Source organism: Chamaea fasciata, unplaced genomic scaffold (assembly GCF_029207755.1).
Source record: "Chamaea fasciata isolate MVZ Bird 193981 ecotype frontalis unplaced genomic scaffold, bChaFas1.0.hap1 SCAF_2, whole genome shotgun sequence".
NCBI lineage: Eukaryota > Metazoa > Chordata > Aves > Passeriformes > Sylviidae > Chamaea > Chamaea fasciata.
In genome coordinates, this window is record NW_027094087.1 from 1855480 (window position 1) to 1875661 (window position 20182).

The 20182-nt window shown below is 44.1% G+C and overlaps 1 protein-coding gene across 1 annotated transcript in view; it reads right to left on the reverse strand.

Annotated features, from left to right (window-relative positions):
- LOC136303963 (chromatin assembly factor 1 subunit A-like) overlaps nucleotides 1–19882 on the reverse strand; it is a 220802-nt gene extending 200920 nt beyond the window's left edge. Inside the window, exons 1-2 of the transcript XR_010724331.1 lie at nucleotides 19776–19882; nucleotides 8073–8180 (exon numbers count right to left, since the gene is read on the reverse strand). The gene's annotated coding sequence lies outside the window, so the exon portion shown is untranslated. The remainder of the gene's footprint in view (nucleotides 1–8072; nucleotides 8181–19775) is intronic.
- Between the last annotated feature and the right edge of the window lie 300 nt (nucleotides 19883–20182).

Here is a 20182-nt window from a genome sequence, read left to right on the forward strand (position 1 = left end):
GGGGCCGTGTTCTTTATCCCTTCCAGGACCCATCCTCCCTCCAGGGGACACCTCACGGAAGGGATACCTCTGGAAGACCAGACCCATCTCACACCACTGGAGCCTTCTACAGGGTCATCTGTTCTCCAACAGAACCACATCTGGCACTGCAGGAGGATTTATCTGGACTGCTTCCAACACCCTGGAACCAACAGGGTGCAAGCCTATGTCCTGACTCTGACACTGCTTCTTTCTGTTTGTTTGTTTGGGTTTTGGGGTTTGTTTTGTACTACTACGGTTTTAATATTCCTAGTAAAGGCCAGTTATTCCTATTCCCACCTCTTTGCCTGCAAGCCCCTTAATTTCAAAATTATAACAATTCAGAGGGAAGGGGTTTACACACTCCATTCCAAGGGAAGCTCCAGCTTTCCCTGGCAGACACCTGTCTTTCCAAACTGAGACAGAGCAGAACAGTGATCGGACAGCAGCACTGCAGCTGGGCCAGCCAATGCGGGCCCCTCTGTTAAGTTTTAATGCAGCAAAACCAAAATAAACTAAACAGGAAAACAAAAAACCAACTAAATCAAAAGATGCAAAACATTCAGAAACAATTCTGATGGAAAAATTTGGGTTAGGACAATTTTTATGGGATTTCTCTCCCGCTTGGTGATACAAAGAGCACCTGCAGGCCCCAGACCCGATCTTTAAGTACTCTGTGTTAAGTGTGGCCAGAGGATAATGGAAAAGAGTTAAGGGAAAAAAGTTATTCATACAGCCAGCAGTCAGCCTTGGACTGGATCAAAAGATAACAGAAAATACTGTGGTAAAAGAGAAATCAACAACTGTATTCTGGGAACAGGCTAAGGAAGACGAACGTCAGAAAAAGAGAGAAAAAAAAAAAGAAAAGAGAGAGAGAGAACTGGGAATTCTGTCAGTGTCATCTTGGAGGAAAGCGAAAACGTGGAAGTGGTCAAGACACCATGAGGTTACAACTCTCTGGAAACACTACGGCCTGCTTTGGCCTGCCTTTCCTTGTCAAGTGCCTTTTCTCCTGCAGAGGGAGGGGAACTCCTCCCTGCTCCCAGTCTGCGGCTTTGGACCGGCCCCATCCAAAGGAAATGCTCAGCCTGAGCTGCTGCTCTGCAACCCCGCAGGGAGGAGAGGATCTGTGCCTCAGCCCTGCTCTGTTCACGGGATGAAGCTTCCCAGGCAGCAGCCACCCTTCTGTCAAGTGCAAATTAAAGCGGTCTCAAAACAGAACTGGTTTGTACTGGTGCCCTGGTAAATGATTCAGGAAACAGCTGGAAAACAACCCACTCAAGCTTTGTCTTGTTCCTGCTGCTGCCTGAGCCTTCCTCCCTCATCCTTCTGCTGGGAGCCAGGAGTGCTTTTAGCCCCAGCTGCTCTCTGGAGCGCAGCGATGACATTTATTTCATCCTGGAATTATGTAAAAACTGTAAATGCTCCCCTTAGATAAGATAAAGAAGCTTCAGCGGTACAGAATGTCAGTTCTAAGGCTACTCGGAACCAGAAAAAAAGTGTCATCTCCCAGCTACCAGGCATCATCTTGGGAGTTCCCTAAAATTCCAGCCAGAAGGAGAGCCCCGCATAGGTTTTGGTTTTTTCCAAAGCTCCGACTTGGGGTTGCAGTCAGGGAAAAGACACAGGAAAAATACCTGATGAAAAAGGAAAACGGGGACTAGTTTTGCAAACAGATAAGGCGAAGAAGCAGAGAGAGTATTTCACAAAATGAATTCCAAGGAACATAATGAATTTCAAGGAATCTCAAGGAGGCAAAATACCACAGTTCTGGCTCTGTGATCATTAACCCTGCTCGCTGTTTCACTAAGGCAAAGACCACTATTTCTCAAGGACTTATTTGGTTTTTAAGCATTACTAATGCTTACAGTGAGATTGGTACGACAGCTTTATCCAGAGCAAGGTGAAAAGGGCTTGCAGCACACAGGGAGGCTCAGAGCTGATTTTTAAACCTCAGCCATGGAAGTAGAGAGGGGATGTCAGTGGCACGTGGGCTGCCTCTGCACAGATCCCCAAACAAACCATTTGTGCCACCCCTTTTTCCAAATATCAGTATTTATTAACAGGGAAGCGATTTTCTGAGGAATAATTGGTTAAATACCACTTGAAAATCTAAGTCCAAGGAATTAAAACTTGGGCATACTTTGGATTGGGATAAAAATACTTTAATTCAGAACTGCCACAATTTTTCCCCACTGCTCGCCCGAAGAGTGACTCTTTGTTGCCATCATCTCCAGATTTTATTAGTATTTCTTTGTCACATAAAATTGTGGCAGACTGAACAGTTTCTTCTCCAGGGAAGATTTTTAAAACCCCAAGCCAGCAGATCTTGGTTGGTATGAGTAGTCCACATGATCTAAATCATTTGAGGGTGGTTTTATCTGCCAGAGATAAAGATTTTTCTCTGACAGCCTGCCTGGACATAAAAAGAGGATAAGGAATAATGCACATTTGTAAGTGTAGCCAATGTCAGAGCCAATATTTCCACTGAAAAGGAATTGAGAAACTGGCAATAATGTAAAGGTTCACCAAACCAGAGTTATGTTTCTTTTACCACACAAAAGGTAATGTTCCTAAAGTTGGGTTTTTTTCCCTCTTTATTTCCACAGTCCTAGATAAGCCAATGCATTCACTTAAGAAATTAATTTGATTTTTTTAAATAAATGGTGCACTCAGCGTAATTAACCTGCACGTCTGTGGTGGCCAAATATACAACAGCAAAAAATGTGGCTTTGATTCTAGTCACAGACACAGGATATAGTCTGTCTAGACCATCAAATAATGCACCTCGAAAGTGCAAGTCTTACATGTGAGATTGCATCTCTGAAATGAGAACTGCTGCAGGAATATTGGCCAGAGAGGGGGAAAAACTAGAATCCTCTACATTGTCCTATTTTTTTTACCCACCTACTCTTCCAGCCAGACCATTGGAAACCTTCAAAGTGGTGTATTTGCAGTCTACTGGATATGTCAGCTTTTCAGAGAACATAATCAGGCGCCACCTGCTTTCCTCTAACACCACAGAAAGATGTATATAGTTCATTTCATGAAATTCAAAGAAAGCAACACAGACAACAGGAGGAAAAAGTGATGACCCATTGCAAAGCTTTACAACCCATGACAAAGTTATTTACTTGAGGACTCAATTTCATTTGACATTTCAAATGATGACTTTTTCTGATTTTTTCTTTTATCCCCGCAAGATTTCAGAAAGCAAGCACGGATTCAGACTCACTGAGTCTTGGCCTGGGAGATGTCAGAAATGTGATTAAAATCTCAAATTTAAGGGCTCATTTTGTTTTCTCCATTTGTACTGCAGGGTCATGAGAGAAAGCTCTAGTCCCCAGCAGTGCAGCTGATGTCCAAAGGAAGTGATATACACCCAAAGGATCAGAATTCAGGCAACAAAAAGCCAGGAGTTCTCTTAAAACCCTGCGTTCCCTTCAACATCCTTGTCTTTCATCTTCTTCATCAGGGAAATAACAGAAGACAGGCAGACTTGAGAAAGTGTTCATGCAAAAAGTGCCCTCACTGATCCTGCGGCCAAGACATCAACCTGCAGAGAGATCTGGAAGGCTACAGGAATTTTTAGCTGCAGAACATGTTAATTTGAGTTATAATAAACATGCTGTCGGTGCAAATACCACCTGGAGTCCGGCCTGCCCGTGGCACTGAAATAAATCTGACAATCTCTCAGAGGACGTTTGGTGTGGCTAAGGGAGGTGAGGAAGAAGCTCAGCAAGGACTTAAACCTCTTCTCAGGGCAAAGGGCGAGCACCTGCCTGGCAAAGGCACACGTGGCCAGCAAAGAGGGAAAAGGAGGAGCAAGTTGGAGGCAGGAATGCCGAAGAGGGGCTGCTGCGGGGAAAGGGAGGGTGAGCAAGGAGCAGCCAGGCAGGGAACACGTGAGGTCCTGTGTGTGTCCTGGCAGCAGAGCGAGGAACAACAAAGCTCTGCACACGCCGAGCCAAGGGCAGGAGCTGCCAGAGATCCTGGGAGATGTGTCCGGCCAGCTGAGCTGCCTCTCCAAGCCTGCCTCGGATTTGGCAAGGCCAGGAAAAAGCTGCAACTCGCCACTTTCAGGCTTTGCTTTTTTTTTATGTTTTAAACAACGTTGCTCTAACCCCACCCTCAACACCTCCAGAGGGGGTTTTTGGATACCCTCACGGAGCCAAAACACCTGATCTTCAGCAGCCTCTCGACCTCTAAATATAAAACAACATGCCTCCAGTGAAGATGATTACACGCACTTGAGGCAAGAACATCCAACTCAAATTTGGGGAGAAAAAGATATAAACGCATCTCATGTCTCACGCTGCCAAAATAAGCTCTTCCATAAATGCACACCAATTATGAAATAGTTCTGACACAGCTGCCATCATTATTAAATAATTAAAAAATAAAATTTTAATTTCCAATCCTTTTTCTACCTTATTTTCTTCTCACTGTGAAAATTCAGTTGGTTCAGGACCATGTTTGGCTATGTTTTGTAATAAATCAAGGAAACCAAGAGAAATTGAAAGAAATGGAAAACTATTAAATAAATACTGATATTCCGTGAAGGGGAGAGGGAGAAATTTCCTTCACCTTCAAGTGATTTGCAGAAAGTATTTTCTGGCAAGCCATTTTGGCTCAATTCCCCCACTGGATATCAGCACTGGTAACAGACTGGATGTCTACCGCGGGTCTTCAGGAGCTCAGTGAATTCCTCTGGAAAATTTGGAGCAAAACCAGGAAAAGTATCCAAAGTAACAGCCCTTATTTTTCAGTTCTGATGCCGGGAAAAATTAGAGGCTTCTACTCAAGCAAACATCGGTTTGTGTTGCCTGAAAAAGTGAATTTTTGCTGGGAGCATGTGCTTGGTTACAACCCTAATCACATGTTGGACCAAACCTTTACTCCTACCTAAGAGTCGAAACGTTTATTTTTCAGCAAATTCCAGCCGGTCACTGAGGATATTTGATGGATGAGGCCTCTGGCAGTTAACTGACAGAACACTGCTGGAAAAGCAGTTTACATTTTGGAAAACCAAGTAAAGCCTCCCAACATTTCCCAAGCATTTGCTGAGAAGCCTGTTAAGAAAATTGTTTTCGGTTTTTCCTGAGAGCGCAACTGGAAATGATTGCTGCTCTGATTTAGTGTTTATCTGGGGGGAGCTGAGGAGAAGAAATCTGGGTACCTGGGAAGAAACCAGGTAGACAAGGCTGCACATGGCATCAATCTCTAGGGAACAGGATTCCATCATTTCCTCTAGTCAGGATCCAGAGAATTAAGCAGTGGTGCATTAAAGCACGTTTCCTTGGCGATGTTGTAACAGTGTGTGGGAAACAAAAAGTAAAATTTGAGCCGAAGTTCAAACAAAGTGCAGTGCAACAGCCACTTAGAAGCACTCAAGGCTTAGGCCACCTGTGTAAATGACTGGAAATATCTCGTTCCCCATTGTATTTGCTTTCTCTTTCCACACCAACTCTCTCTACATCAAGCGGTGACTAATGGTGACAGTCATTAGCAGGTTTCTCTGTGCAAATAAACTTGACTTTGCATTTCAGCTGTCCTGCTTCCAAGTGAAGGAGAACGCAGGATATCTGGTGGTGTTAAGTTATCCATTCTGGAAACACACAGGAAAGCAAGCTCCTTGATATTTAATATATGCTATTGATGTAGAAATTCTAAACTCTTCGATTTGTGGATAGGCTGTAAGGTTGGGGTTTTTTCCCCACCTTAACAGAGGGAAAACAATTCACAAGGTACCAGACTGTGAGACAGATTTCCAGGTGTCATCCAGAGAAATCATTAGGGTTTGGAGCATCTCTGTGGCCGCACTAAACTGAGGGGCACCATTCCCAAATCAAGACAGCTGGCCATGGAGCACAGGGGGAAAAGGGAGGTACATGCAGGGAATAAAATGCTGGTGGAGATTTGAGCAGGAAAACCGAACCTGTCTGTGCTATGCTGGACGGAAATGGTTTGAAAACCCCATAAAACTGCTCAACTAATCACAACTACAGCAAGAGCCAAAACATCCTTATTCATTTCACCCTGATGGCAGCTCAGGAGGACGCAGCAGAGCAATCACCACCCTGCCCAAGGCTGACATTTACAGTCCGGCACATCAGGAACAGTCTCTGAACCAAGTGAAGCCACTCCTGGAAAAGTCCTATTCCTATTACCTGGGATGTGGGAGAATTAAAGGCTCCTGGTTTTCGGTCATCCCAACAGAGAAAAGCTGCAATTTGTTGTTAGAATTTACGACTAAACCATGTGGAAAATGTGTCAAGCCCAAGACAAGAGCTCCTCTCCCTCGCTCCTATTTCTATTATCCACACAGGTTTTTAAGACCACATTTACCACCAGCAAGGGGCCGGCTTTAATGACATCTGTAAGCCAAAAATAAAACCTCCACGTTCTGAATTTCATGCCTGAAAGACAAACACCTTGGAATACAGAAAAAGTCGGGAAAATCTGTCACCTCCAGGCAAGCCCTGAAGTACCAAATTACTCACAGGCCGTTTGGGGGCCTGGTGTGAAGAAAGCTGAAATGGCTGTAAACGTTAATTAATCAAATAGGACACCCACAAAGACAGATGTTTGTGACTCATGTGGCCACACTGTGTGCCCATTTCCCCGCTCATTCCATAAAAAAGTCAGGGCTAAGTCCACACAAACCATCTACAGAATCCCAGCAATCTGGTAGAACTTCCAAATTTCCACAAGAACAGCAGTGAAGTTGTGAAAATAAAGACAAATGAACGGCAATGGGCAGGTTTTCTGTTTCCTGTAACTTCTTTTGTGCCTGCCGGAGGGGCATAGGGGGTACCCAATAAAAACATGGGCCAAAAACACGACAGAAGAGTCAGTCATTATAGATGGTTCCATGGTCACTTTCTACTGAGGCATTACCACAGAATCACAGGACGGATTGGGTTGGAAGGGGTCTTAAAAATCCTGCAATTCCACCCCTTGCCATGGACAGGGACACCTCCCACTATCCCAGGTTGCTCCAAGCCCCCTCCAGCCCGGCCTTGGACACTTCCAGGGATGGGACAGCCACAGCTTCTCTGAGTAACATTTCCCAGTGTCTCACGAAGCTCACCGTGAAGAATTTCTTCCTGATATCTAATCTAAGCCCATTTTTTTTTTCCCAGTTTGAAGCTGTTTTCCCTCGTCCAGTGACCCTGTGGAGCCTGCGACAGACCCTGCTACTGTTCCGGCTGTTCCAGGATGTCTCGGACCCCTCAGCCTTGTGAAAGCTGCTGCCTGTCCATTCTCCAGCAGTGGGACAAGGAGAGGCAGACACCCAGGCACACACCGAGCACAGGAGCTGGGTGAACACCTGCGTGAGTGCAGCTGTCCTCATTTTCCTAAACGCAGCTCTTATCAGTGTCTGCATCGAATATTGCTTTGGGCCAGCTGATAAGCCGGGTCTGGACCCATCCTGCTCCTTTCTAGGAACACAGCTCCACAGGCAGCCCCATCAATCCACGCCGCGCCCACCTTTTCTCCAGTGATTGCTCAGGTGGGAGCACGGGGGGAGGGAGGAATGTCACATCTGCCCGTGCCCCGGCAGATTACCTCACCAGCTCGCTGCCAGGCTGACTCACACCAAAACAAACCAGAACCACATGAAAATACACTCGGCTTGCGGCAAACTGCTCCTGTACATCTCCTCCTGCTGCCGCGCATTCCAGCACCATTAATCCTCATCAGGTGAAAGAGTCTCTGCTAATACGTGCATTTGGGAGCCAGCCAAATCCAACACGGCTCATGCCATCGACAATCTCACTGACTTCACCTCACCGCCGGTGAGGACAAACTCCTCTGTGTTTGTCTTGCAACTGCGAGACAATGGACCTATTTATATTGTTTATAAATAAAGTGTTTATTAAAAAAAAGAAAAAAAAAAAAAAAAAGGAGGGAGATGGCGAGTTCCTAAAGCAGACACTGGAAATTTCTCCACCCAGTAATCCCTTGGACCATTTTCAATTTTCTTCATGAACAATTCTCAACTATCAGCTCCCAAGAATGTGGGGAAGTATTGGGTGACTTCTCCTTACCTGGAGAAAAGAAGTTGATAGCAACATAAGCAATACTCCTCTTCCTGTCTGGGCATTGAGGGTGCCAGAGATGGGCAGAAGTCGCTGAGATCTGCTCCACATTCGCCCCTGTAAAAAACAGAGCAGCATTTAACAGAAACTGAGATAATTTTTAACAACTCTATGAAAACGACAGCACCTATGAATCTTCCCTGGCTCCCAACTGAAAAGCTATTTACTCCCCTCATGTAAAATCAAGCTCCATGTTGCACAGGTGACGTTCTATTAACCATGGCTTCAAAATCCATATTCCCATTATTTTGCTGTTTTCCACAGGACTGGGCTAGAAGCAGCACTTCTCATCTCTTCAGCGGCCATTTGGGGGTCTAATTCTGCTTTTATTCCTCTTTGGACAATTTTCTGAGCCTGATCTTAGAAGATCTTTGAATAATGAGTGCAGGGCTTCTGCTTCTGTTTCACTTAAACATGCACTTCATGTCTTCTTCCTAAATGGAATTCCATGTGTTTGAAATTATTATTTGCTTAAGAGAGGGCAAAAAGAGGAGCGTGCCAAAGCCGAATTCACGCATCCACGCTTCGGTTTTTTTCACTCTCGGATGAAGACAACAGTTCTGCTCAAGAATGCGCAGCAGTGTGGGAGACAGGCTGCAGAACAATTGCAGCTCGCCAAAGAAGCTGGATTCCCAGTCTGCGGGAAAATGACAGTTCTTGGAATTGGTGTCAGCCCAAACAGGACAAAAAATATACAGAAAAAACGAACGCGGCAAACCCCCAAACCCTCAAGAGCTGGAAGCACCTTGGATCTTTTACCAACCCAGTGAAAGTTCCAGAAAGACAAGTTTCATTCAGCCACAGAGGTCACCCGGCGATGCCGGTCACCAGGCCACCCATGACCAACAGCTCCCGAATTTCAGGGAGGACCTGCCAAACCCAGCCATGAGGCAACACTTCCTTTCCCCCCCCCAGAAAATTTCCAGGGAGCAGCAGCAACTGTGCTTGCGAAAGCACGCCCTGGCCTTGGAGAGCGGGGATCGTTGGAAAACGAGCAGGAATCAGAGTCTGCTGTCACCACCAAGACTGCCCAGAGCAGCGTTTGTGCTGCACTAACACGCTCATTAATTAATTAACGCCCAAAACGGATGTCACTGTACAGAACTTCAAGTTTTACTTCTTTTCCTTAACATTTTGAGCCTTTAAAAATGCGTTCTAACAAGCCCTTGAGCGGGACCAGATTTTTTGCATTGGCTTCGGTGATTCAGACAAAATCCCGTTATTTTACACAGTAAAATCCCATTGACTCTCCATTAGGAAGCCTAGTGGAAAACCCCACTGGATTATCATTTGACATCAAATCTGGCACGACGCAACCTGGAGACATCTGACTCATGGTGTTAGGAGAAACTTGGAAACTTCCAAGGAGTCTTTCCAGTATTTAAACCAATTTAATCCTCTGGGAAAGAACAAATCCGAAAACAAATTTGCCTTGAGAAATTTTCGAGTGATCCCATTCGGGAAGGGATTGGCTTTCTCTTAAGGAACTGGTTGGGAAATCCCATTTAGGTTTCATGGAGGATGAAAATGGACATTTGGGGGGTTTTGCTAGCTGCAGATGGTAATTTCCTATAAATGAGAATTAATAGTTTGTACTACAAATTCTGGTTATTAACTGGGTGGTTTTCTCTCTGTTTTTTTTTCCCATATGAAAACTAAAAAACTTACAGGATTCATTAATTTCCTGATATTTTCATTCACTACCATTAATATCCTGATACAGGGCACCAAGTAGTGGATCTAATTCATAAGTATACACACACACACACAAATAATATCTAGGTTTATCTGCAGGTCTCCCAACATAAAAATTACTTTTGCCAAAAGCACAAGTTTCTGGATCCAAATTCACAGCCTGGTTCATTGTCAGAAAATTTTGGCAGCAGTGAAGGAAATTATGGTTCTCCATTGTTAAAAGAATACAAAGTTGCTTTAAAAAAAAAAACCAAACCAAACAGATTTAGACTTTTCACATAAATTGCAATATTCCTTGTCTATCAGTGCATGAGTGGGAAATGAACAATGTGAGCAACACCAGCTCCTTATCATTATCACACTGGGCAGTTTATACGCCTACAGAAAGAACCACTTGAGGCTTAAAAAGTTTTAGAAGGAACGCGAATTTGAAAGTTTAGTTTCTTGCTTTGGTATAAGAAAAAGCTGCTGCCAAAATGGTATTTCAAGCTCACATGTTTGGGGCCTTTTTTTGCTAAATCTGTGCCAGTCAGTAAGTAAAGAACATTAATTGGAACCTGAACTTTTAATTGATGTGTTTCACTGATTTTAATCCATCAAATCTTCAAGCTCCAGTCCTCTGATATCACTTGACAGAGCTGCTCATTGGGATTCCTCACCCAAATACAGGCTGAACACCCAGGAATGAGGACAAGGACTTGGCAATACGGAAGGGATGATCCCTCTGCCTCACCTCACCTTTTCCAAAAGGATTTCTTCCTCCTCTTTCAGATAAAGCTTTTGTAGGCCCTGTGTCAGAGACTCGTTAACTCTTTTAAATCAGAGTTTTCATTGGCCTCATGAATCAGCTCTTTATCCTCATGCAACAACTTTATCACCAGCCAGATTTTTGTCAGTCTGAGGGGGACAGAGGAACCTGCCTGCCTGACTTCAAAGAGCAAATGACTGTCTGTGACCAGTGCCAAGTCATACCAGCTTGTCATCAATCTGCCGTGTAAAACCTTTCGCCTCCTTATTTTAACAATAGCTGTAAGAACATTCCTCCTGAAAGAGGAAATATTCGAAGCCTTAAAACGTCGCCATATCTCACATTCCTTTAATTTTTTGTGTTTTTTTTTTTTTCTTTTAAAACACACCATGGCTCAGTTGTATTCTGTACCAAATCTCCTTCTAATTAGCACCAAAATGTTCAGTAGAAAGGATAAATTCTGAATACATGTTGATTCCCTGATGATTGTAGTGATCGCAACGAAATCGGCGTGTGCACCTCTGAGTAAAGGCACAAAAATTTTATTACACATCTGTACTGCCTTAAATAGTTTTGCAACTCGGCCTGAAACTACAATAGAAGGTCTTTAAGCTTAGATGCAGCTACAGTTTTCTCAAAAAGGTGAATCCACCGGTGAGTCATTAAAAAAATACGCATATCTCATCGTGGAAAAATATAGTTATGGCCTGATTGAGGGGAGAAGGTGGAACTGAATAAACCCCGTCTGGCTTTTTCCTTACATCAGGTAAGGGATGCACACTTCTGTTCATACATTCCACACTCAGGGCACGATTGGCTAGCCTGAATTTGCCTAAATAAGGTGCTGTGCACAGCCCAAGGAATTCCTAGCAAGCCCTTTTTTGTCCCTGCACATCGGTAACACTCCTGGAAACGGCTGAGTGTTTCCACAAACAACATTCCTGTTTGTCATCTTTGCAGAAGGAACGCATCTAGAACCTTCGCAGAAGCAAACAGCATTTCCTCCAGCTTTATTTACAAAAGATTATGTGACTTCCCTAAAGCCCATTGTAATTCAAGCTCCACATGTTAGGCCCCTTAAAAAAAACCCAACCCTGAATTGTCCTCTCGGTAGTTATATCTCAACATAAGGAAAAAGAAAACCAGCTTCTCTTCCCGACGCCCCAAAAATGTGCCAAGGCGTATGTTTTAATCCTTGGCCCTGTTACATTTGGCAGCCTCATGGTTTCCCCTTGTTTTATAATAACACCTAAATTAAAATTAATTGCTTGGCACCTCGATTCAACTTTTTTATCCCTGGCACTGCCACAGATAACTAGCTTAAAGCAAGTTTTGCTGAGTGGAATTCTAGAACTGAAGAATCAGCTGAGTGAACAAAAAAGAAAAGCGCACTGAAGACAGAGCAAATCCAAAATGTCTCAGCAAGTCCTTAATGCAAGCAAGGCATGGCAAGAGGAAGGCAGGAACAAAAGCAAGGAGGGCCGGAACCGGAGAACTGGAAAGCAAAAGTAATAAAAAACACAAGAGAAGAAACCGTAAATAAGTCAGAATGATGGTGGCTCAGTTAGAAGGAGCTCTTCAGAGGAATGATTAATGGAAGGAGTGAGGGGATGAACCAAAGAGAGGAAAAAAGGCACAAAGAAACGGAGCTAGGGTTAGTTCGGTATGTTGAGGGGAGCAATTTCCCCAGACACAACATTTTAAAATGAACACCTGAAGGCCAATGTTCACAGGCGGGAATTTTCAAGTGAACAGGATATTTTTCCACTTTCTAGTTCGCAATTTTCAAAACTTCTAACCAACAGCAGGAAACCAGCCGGTCAGCATGTTCTGCTCCTGGGTGGCATGACACCTAACCCGTGATGTCACATGTAGCCCCAAAAGATCTGCCCCTCCAGCCCACACAGAGGAAAACGTGTGCACGTTGCCGAGTGTTTTCAGCCTGAGTTGTACCAGCACCGAGTGGGGGGAAGCAGAGTGAGCCTCCTCCAAGCCTCGGGGTCTCCCACGCCGGACGTTTTGCCATCCCAAGGTGAACTGTTGTGAGGACATCAACAGAGCACACGCCAGGTTTTATGGTACATCACTGATGATGCTCTCTGTGTTTCACAAACCATGAGGTGAATCAGAAGGCATTCTGCTGGGAAAACCTCGGGGTTATACAAGCAGAAAATCCTCTTCCCAGTTTTCTTGAAAATGAAACTCCATTCTTCCCCAGAATCACTCAGAGCAAGCCACATCCTCTCACCACCACGGGAGGATGTAATGCCACAGGATGTTGTGCTCCTACAAACACCATGGAACTGCTCAGGGTGTTTCAATCCCTGGTCCAAATTTAGGCTTGACATCCCCAAAAGCAGTCAGAGATGACAATTATTCAACCATGAAACCAGCTGAATCTCTGTATCCTGCCTGCCAGTAAATTAGGTGTTTGCCAGCCACAGATTGCTTTGCCAGACACACAAATGTTTAATTGCCATTGCTTCATGCAAACCCAACAAAGCACAAGGAATGTTTGAAAACAAAAAAACCTAACAGATAATCCAGCCTTGAAGACCAGAAGCAAGAATTAATCCCAACAGCTGTCAGACTTAAATTAGCAGTCTGGGGATCTAATGCCACGGTGAAAAAATGTCATTCCCTATGCAAATGAAGTTATGAAATATCCAGGAATAAAACCTCTTCCTTCTACTGACTGTTGAAACAATACCAAGAAATCACTGCATGTAACATTTTCCATGGATCAGGGGGAATAAATAATACAGCATATCTGCAGTTCACACCACGCCTGTTGCATGAGATCTTTACGACTGCTCAGGTTTGACATCGGGAGCGAGGGCCAAGAATGCAAACACGTCGTGAGAAAGAATTCAGGAGTGAAGACCCAAGTTATATATTTATGTCTCAAAATCTTTAAGAGAGAAGGCAAAATGAGAAGAAAAGGGGGGAAAAAAAAAAGAACCTCAAGAGAAGCCGTGGCTGCCTCAGCTCTGGGAGTGCTTAAGGCCAGGTTGGTGGAGCAGCTTGGTCTGCTGAAAGGTGAATGGCAGGGGTTGGCACCAGATACTCTTTAGGATTCTTTCCAACCCGAACCATTCCGTGATTCAAGTTACCAATTTGTAGAAAGAATGGCCCTGTTGCAGTGAAACAACCTGGAAATAACAATTACTACAGAGCAGTCACTGAGCATATTTGTGCACATCACCGAGACACGTTTTACACATTTAAAATTACACACTAGCGCACACAAATTCTACAAATCAAAATCCAATTTCTTCATTAAGATCTATTTTGAAGGCCACCAAGGCACTGTGAAAAAGCTCACAAAACTCTAAAATACCAGAATGTACACTGGGGACTAATCTCCTTTTAAAATCTTTACTAACATCATCAAAACAGAACATAAAACTATCCGTCTGTAAAAAAAGAAGTTATTTCCACTGCAGGGGAAAAAAAAAAACCAAACCCACAACCAAACAACATAAACAAAATACAAACAAGGTGAGGAGGTGATGAAGAAAGACTGTGAATGATAAAGGATTATGTGGCAGCTGGGGGAAAAGCTGTCCCCCCCTTAACTTCTCATTTCCAGAATGTATTTGTGTATTTTTTAAAACCAGCCAGAGCTCTGGCATTCCCAGCTTGGGAGTTTGGGGTAAGTCTTTTTCAAGGATAATGGGCAGGTGCTTGGGCAAGCTGGAGACCTCTGAAACACACTTCCATTCTAATTCTTTTTCCCACCCCATCGTTTGACTTGTTAATCTATGCACCAGACCTAAGAACCAAGTGTTTCATACAGATATCGAGGCAGCAGAGCAGTTCCATGGGCACGTTTTATCCTTCAAACGCAGCTAGAGAGGATAAATCCCGTTTGTTTTGTTCCAAACGCCGAACGCGGAACTCAGGAAAGGTCAATGTGCGTTAAGCTGGGTCGCAGCAGGTTTTCCAAGCCCTTCTCACCTGGCTGGATGCAGCCAGGCAGGAATTTCCACGGTCTGTGGGTGCCACCTGCTGCCCATGTCCAGAGCCGGATCCCTTCATTCCAGCGCCCTCCCCGAGCGCTCCGCAGAACTGGAATTCATTTCCAATAAACGCAAGAGACGCGGAATAGTCACCGTAAAGTTCTCTGCTTATCGGTGCCAGGGGATAAAATTTATCCAGAATTCCCACCTCAGGAGGAAAACGATCAACAGATTGTCCACTTAAGGAATCTTTAGCCCCAGGCCGCTCCACCTCACTGCTGTCACAGGAATGGGAAGCTGAACTGCAGCTTTCACAGCACGGCCATCAAAAAGCTCCTCATGCAAGGAGAGGCTCAGCACGAAATCACAAAAAGTGCTCTCAGAATAAGACAGTAAAACTCAAACGAGTCTGAAAGAATTGCAGGGCTTCTCACTCCTGAGCTCCAAACCATATCATCTCTAAGTTTTCCTGGAAAAATCCCCACCATCTGTGCCAGTATCATTTTTCAGAGGCAGGAAAAAAACCCCATCATTTCTGCAACTCCTTCTGTTTACTGTCTGTTTATCAGGTTTTCGGGGCTACATCAAAGTTTGACTGATGGATTTAACACAGGGCTGGGGTTCCGGCCACTGGCACTGTCACACTGTCTCTCTGGATGCTCATCCCAGCTAGGAGGAGTGGGAGGTGAGGGCTAAGGAAGCTGAGGACTCTGGGAACATGCACGAAATGATAAAATCCACAGTCTGCTCCCAGGAAACACAACGGACAGGGAATATGGACTCAATCCCTTGTGCTAAACCTTGCAGAAATTAAAATTCATATTCTGCTCAGGCACCTGCTCAGATCCTGCTGTTTGAGGAAGGTCAAACGAGGCTGGGATTTATCAGCTACGGAAATCTTTAGAGCGAGGTTGTTTATCTTCAGCAGGTGTGGTTTAAATAGTAAAATGCAAAGCCAGTGCTGGGAGATTAACAGGATGATAATTAGCAACAAGCAGGATCATATTGCAGTAGGCCCAAGAATTAGCTCTAAACAGGCATTTTCCATTTCGGATTTCTAGGAATATTCAGTGCTGTGCTCTGTTCTCTATTCCATTGTTAATAGCACTCTCTGATCTATTTCAGCCCATTAATGTGGCCAAATTACATTCATAAATGGACAAAGCAGCCAAAAGAACTGGAAAAAAAAAAAAAAAAAAAGACTTTTCATCTGTCTGCACAGAAACCAGATTTTTTGGGGAGTCTATGACATATCTATCTACAGGCTAGTTTCAAGAAGTAAACAGCAGCATTCAGCTCCCTTTCCTGATCCTTTCCCTAAGGACAAATACTATTCCCTCTCTCCTTTCTGTCATTCATCCTGAACCTTTCCCAGGACTCATCCTGTAAGAGATGTCACGGCACAAAGTCCATCAGGAAATGTTTTTGCCATGTATTAAACATTCAGCAAAGATTTTGAAACGAATAATTTTGGAGGGTACCCTGCATGATGTCAGAACTCTGAACTCGAGAGCCAGACCATAAACAACTTATGAAAAATAAATAAAATAAAATAAAACAAAGCTGCCTTCCTCTTTCTCCAGGAGCAGCTGAAACAGGAGCATTACTCTGGAGTTTTATTGCAGGATGCTATAGCATAAGGCTTTCCTTTTTTTTTTACTGTGAGAGAGAAGGTGAGAAGTATTGAAATGATACAAAGAGGAGAATAACATTCTCATAAAATGGAAAGAGGGGAAAAAAAAAGGGAGGAAGTGAAGGAAGATCCCATTAAGGCAGCAAAAGGAGAGGATAAAAAGTGGCAATGACTCAAGTTTCCTTTAAAAAAAAAAAAAAAGAAGGAACAGAACAGCAGAGAGCAGATGATAGAGTGAGAAAGTTGTTAGGAGAACTGTCACACCAAGCAAGGGACACTGCTCAGATCCTAGAGAGCCTCCTTCTACATCCCAGATGTTCATCAGCAAATGGAGTTTTAAAACTCTGTGTCATCCCGCAGCTCAGAGAGGAGTGGGATACATTTCCATCCAGCATGATTTAATGTTATTTGAGTTGACCTATTTCCTTCAGTTTCCCTTTTAAGGGAAGCCTGGATTCTGCAGAAAGCAAGAGGGCTCAGTTCCACATTCTGCCAGGAACCTGCTTTGTGTCTCTGATCATATATCTATTTTTCTTTGCCTCTGTTTACCTTTTCATTCATTTTCTTGGCTTTATTCCAGGCCTCGAAGGGCTGGAAGAGAAATCAATGTCTTCAGGACCAAACTGAGAAACACAGGGAGGAGAGGAAAAGGGGAAATTACTCTGGATTACGCGCAAATTTCTCGTATTATTTATTTTTTTTTTCCCCTAACCAGTAGAAAAAGCCAGGAAGAAAAAATCATCTCAGACGAAAAATCTGACTCAGCATCAGACACTTTGTTCAAGCATTGTAAGAAAAATACGGGAAATGAGCAGCAAGCCCTGCAGCTGATGTTTTCCCCCCACACCCACGGAGCAGAACTCTCCCACAGGAGGACCAGGAGAGCAGAGTTACAACTGGGTGTCCCACCTCAAAGGTGGGCATTTTACCCCATTAGCACAGCCTGGAGGGGGGTTTGGTGACCATAAATATCAGCTGGATGGAAGGAAAGCGGCTCCTCAATTTCATCTCGCTTTGATCCTCCGCTCTGCTGTGCTGGGGAAGCAGAAAGGCAGCTCTGATTGCAGTCAGAGAATGGGAATGGCGGTGCTTCCCAGAAAGTGTGGGAGAAGGCAGAATTCACCCTCATTTCACACATTTTAGGAAAAGCCCTTTCAAACAGCAGGTTCTGAACTTTCTGAGGGCACCCAGCGTGCTGAAGAGTAAACGTGGTGGTAGAGAACAAGCATTAGGCTCAAGAACTGACGCTTCTTTTCGGAATTATCATTAAAATCCAAATTCAGCACGCAACCTCCACTTAAAATCACAAACCCAACCAAGCAAACCAGAACCAAACCAAAAATTCCCCTCACAAAAATCCAAACGACAGCGCAGAACTGAACGAAAGGGGACAATCAACACAAATACCACAACCCTTTCCTGCCCCACTGTTGTATGGGAACAAACCTGTACCCATAACCACGAGCTTGCTCCTTTCCACCTCTGTCCTTCCTTTCCACTCTGGAAGTGTTTTGTGGTACCGAGGAGCTGTTACTCCACAGTAAAATATCGGGGGGAAAAAAAAATAACCACAAGTGAACAGGTAACAAGTGCAATGGTGTATTTACAGAGGGATATTTCTGACTTACTAACCCAGCTCAGAATTAGCTTCCAAGCCTGGCAGAGCATCACTCAAAACGCGAGACAAAACAAACTAAATTGATGCCCTTTCGTGCAAGCAGCCTCCTCCAAAGTATGCGTTTGAGAGACTGAATGAGAAAAAAAAGGAGGAAATAAGCAAAAGGCCAGTCACCTGCAGCGATTTTCAGGCACGCATGATGGGCAGGACAAAACCGCGTTTTATTCACACACCAATTAATGCAAAGCACTTCTTTCATTATGTTCTTTCTTTACATGCTCGCCGCCTGGCAAGTGATGATGGTGACCATGCAGTTATCTAGGGAAATATTTACTACCTGGTGAGCTTAATTTCCTCAGTCTCCAATTATAAACGACTGGTGTGATCATCCTCTCCTGCAGCATGGCAGGAAGCAAAGGGAGAGGCCAAGCTTTTCTGCGTCGGGTCATTTTTTTCTCTCCCAACAACACTGCTGCTCTAATAAAGAAATCTCAGAAAAGCAAAGTCTGCACTCTATTCTTTGAGACTCAGCAGATGTCTTTAAAACACTTAGTCTATTAAAGCTTATAAAGCATGATTAATGACCTGAGAGCTGCTGATCTGAGGTGAAAGACTCAGCAGAATTTGCCCAATGGCTTTTGCAGATTTCTGTGCTCTCCATTAGAAACCAGAACCATCAGCGTAATTATTTCACAGAAGCTCAGATGCAACACTCAAAAAAACCTCTCCAAAACACTAAAAAGCAACTCAAAGAGCAAAGGTGAAGAGCTCTGCAGCTCCGAAGTCCCAGCTTCTGTTTGCTCCTTCTTTTTTTTTTCCATAATAGTACAGCCAGAAATTTCTTTAATTGTTTATTTTCATAAGACCCCGTTACAGTTTTACCCAACCGAAATAACTTTTTTTATCCAGCTCAAAGAGAAATTAATTTTCTACAGACTTTTCACTCTAGCCAAGGCCACGGGTTAGTAGCTTTCATGATAGACATTCCCCACTTAAAAACCAGTGCCCTGCAGTGTTAATTTGTGCGGTGAAAGTACCACTTTGTTCCGCCTACAAATAATGTTTTGGAAAAAAAAAAAAAAAACACACCCATTTTGTATTCCTTTCTGGATCTCTAAGTAAAGGCTAGTAATTCTGAGAGAAATAAATGCTTCTCAGCTAAACATCAAACTCAAGATAGTGTATATAAATGGAAATACGCAATGTGTTTCGTTCATTGAAACGTTTTCCTCATCATTCTACTTTTTAAAAAGCTGCTGCTTTTCTATTATTTATCTTTGCTTATCTGGCGAATGACAAAAGTACTTAGAACCTTCGATTAGAGCAGAACTTTTTGTTCTCAGCTTTCCAAAAGAAGCAGACGTGCAGCGAGGGCTAACTCAGGACTTGCTTCCAAGTCTCAGTAGCCTTATTATTAGAAACAAAAATTAAACCTGCCCTGCCCTTTTTATTATATAAAAGAAAGGTCATCTCTTGTTCAGTCACTCTAGGCCTCAGTAAAAAAAAAAAAAAATGTATATATCTTTCTGTACATAAAAAAATCGGTGGAGTTATGAAACAATGCTGATGGACCCTTGGGGGACACAACTTGTTTCTGGTTTCCACGAGGACATTGGGCTCTGAGTGCCGAAACCAGCCATCCAGACAATTCCTTATCCATGCCACACCGCAGCCAACAAACCCACATATTTCCAATCTAGCAGCAAGAGATGTTGGGGGGACCTTGAACGAGTCTAAGTAGGTGAAAGAAAAGGCACATTAATTAACAGATTATAACCTCGCTGCTTCCCAAGCTGGACTGGGCAGCTCCCACCAATTTTAGTTACGCTGCAGTTTTCCCAGGCACAGGTTAAACAGTAAGATTGGAGGTAAGACATAGAGGAAAGAAAAAAAAAAAAGAAAATTTCTTTCGTGGCAACAAAAAGCGTGCCCTCCCTAATCTCTGACCACAGGGTCTTCTGGCAGAGGCCAAAGCGATCCCGGTGCTCACCCTTACCTTGAATTATCGCTCCTGACCCTTCTGGAGTGTTCCAGGAGCCCACGACACCTGCCCGGGAAATGTTCCTGGTTTTCCAGGGCCCGGTTTTGGGCAGCAAGGAAGGGCACGAAGATGGCACCGACCAGGAGCTGGGGCAATTCCGGCTGGCTCTGAAGATGGACAGGCTGCTGGCCAAATGAGAGAGGCTGGCACCGCCTCCGGGGGGATGCTGCCGGGAATGGAAGCGAAACGAGGGCACGCCGCTCGGCTTCTGGGCGAGGGGAGGACGTGCGGGAAAACAACAGGGAAACACCGAGCTCCGGGGGGAGGAGGGCGAGGAGGAGCTCAGCTCCTGGAGCTGGGTTCCTCTGCAGGCTGTGATGAAGACCATGGTGAAGAAGTTGTTCAATTTTTGTTATTTTTCC